Raw genomic sequence first — 2,462 nt, forward strand, 5'->3', positions numbered from 1 at the left:
CCCTCACCCCCCCCCCCCCCACGCCGGCATTCCCCCTCTGATGGGCACCCCTGTCCCTAGACCTTCGAGCCCTTCTGTACAGAATAAGGCTGCATACGACAATCTCAATTGCTACAGATGTCGCCAACCAGGTCACTTTGCACGAGAGTGCCCCACTAACCCCTATGCTAATTTTCCCCAGCCCAGATATGATGGGAATCAAAACAGACCGGTTCTTCCTTACAACTCCCCTAGATATCCCTCGCAATACTTGCCCAGACCCTCATATCCTCACCAAGGACCGCACTTAAATGCCGTTGGATCCCCTCCGTCTCCCCAANTATCCCTCGCAATACTTGCCCAGACCCTCATATCCTCACCAAGGACCGCACTTAAATGCTGTTGGATCCCCTTCGTCCCCCCAATATGCCCCTCAGGAAAACTAAGAAGCGGGGGGGGGGGGGTTACAATTTCCTCCCCCCGCGAATGCATCCCCGACAAGTCAACGCCAAAGTCAATTCTTGGCTTATTCACAGTCGTTGCACGTAGAGAAATCCCCCGCGTTCAGGCAGACCTTTAAGAGCGGCTCCTCCCAGAGTTCAAGACACCCCCAGCCACGAGACCCCAGCAGCCCCCTCGGTATGTAACCCTCTCCCACCCTCTTCCGCTTCACCCACCCCACCAGACTAGGATATCCACCATTCTACCCCATTTCCTCACTCCCACCGTGATCGTCCCAACTGCTCCTCCTCCTTAGAAGTAAATACCCCTAGTAATCCTCCCGGACCAGAAAATCCCTCACCCCCACCCGTTCAAAATGATCAGACAACCCCCGCCTCCCCTCATAACAGCAATGCTACCCCTTCCCCCCTCCTCAACGAGACNCACGAATTACGGAGAAAACGAAGAGACCGACACTCGTGTAACCGCTGTCCTGGACACTGTCACCTGCGCCCCAAGTTGATTGAAGTATTAGTGAACATACCCCAAAGTCGATACATTTGGTTTTTTGNGGCGAACAAATCGTTTATTAATACACAGGTCGGAAAGAAATTAAAAGAATACGCCGTTGCAGTAGAGGAAGAGATGACCCTCGGTGATGGAAAGCGCAAGACCCTCGATGGATGTGCCATTATGAGACTAACTCTCGGCAATAAATCTAGTCTAATCCCCTTCCGTCTCACCAATGCTCTCCCATATGACTGCATACTCGGGATGGACGCCCTCCAAGAACTAGAATTTACCCTCGAATGTCATAGACAACACCGAGACGACCCCTNCCCTCGACACGACTAGCTTCTCCCCTTTTTCTGCATTAGAGTCACTCCCCTTTTTTACGTGCACAACAGTTGCCTGGCCTTACCTATAACCCTAGATCCAAGTAAAAAGGCTTTTCAAATGTCTTACGACGACCTAATTTGTAATNACGACCCCTCGCAACCACTTTTAGAAATCCTCGCCCACCCGTTGAAAGTATGGTACCCCTCGGACGGACTCGGACCGTCTCCTAAACCCCTTAATCTTGACAACCCTCCCCCTTGTTCCCTCACTCAGTTAGCCGTTATACCCCGCGACGAAGCTGAAACTCTCCGACGAGAATTTAGAAGTTNCCCCTAAAGTCGCATTCCATTCCCTTTGTGTGGCTCACTGTTGCGGGTTTGTTATGATCGCGTAACGCAGTTACGGTCGCCCGAGACACTCATCTTCATTTCATACCGTGAATTCTCTTTCAAATAATTTTATGGTTCGAATATATCTTCCTCTCGGGTTATTTTTCCTCGAATTTATTCTCGGATTATATGCCCCGAATTTATTCCCATTGTACACCCCCCCTCCCCAGTGAATGGGAACACAATTTCGTCATTTACCGAATTTCCGTGCCAAANATAGAACCCTCGCAGAGCGATTGGTGCAGTTGGCCAGTGCTCCAGAGACGTCCCGACAATGACTTTAGAATGTGCATCGATTATCGATCCCTTAACGCTNACTGAAAGCGATTTCACCCCTCACCCCCCCTTTTTTTTTATTTGAAGTTAGATTAGAATCCTTTTGTCAAATCAATAGTTTTGGACTAAATTCATTGTTTTTCGGAGTAGATTGCATTTCGAATTAAATTAAAAAATATTTCTTTTTTCCATTCAGTTTCTCTACAAAAATTTGTCCCCTTTTCATTTTTCTTCTTTTTTTCTTTCTGGCTTTGGCGAGAGTTTTTATCTGAAAGAGGCGACGAATGACAGGCACCAGCATTTTAGTATATTTTCTTGTTCTCTCCGACTTTTTAAGCCGTGAGATATCGCAGGAGCCCGCGGGTGGTTGTGTTCTGAACCTCTGAGGAATTAACACCAAGCTAAGATACCTTTTGGTTCTCGTTTCCTTCTTTGTGTTTCGTCATTTTTTCTTTACCAGACCATCGCGGAATCTGAAAAAAGACATCCCTACCCGTTGTTATAGCCTCTAGAAAAATGGATCCCCCAATTGCAGGA

The sequence above is a fragment of the Diachasma alloeum genome, unplaced genomic scaffold (assembly GCF_001412515.2).
Source record: "Diachasma alloeum isolate Michigan unplaced genomic scaffold, Dall2.0 Dall_scaffold_00862, whole genome shotgun sequence".
Lineage (NCBI taxonomy): Eukaryota > Metazoa > Arthropoda > Insecta > Hymenoptera > Braconidae > Diachasma > Diachasma alloeum.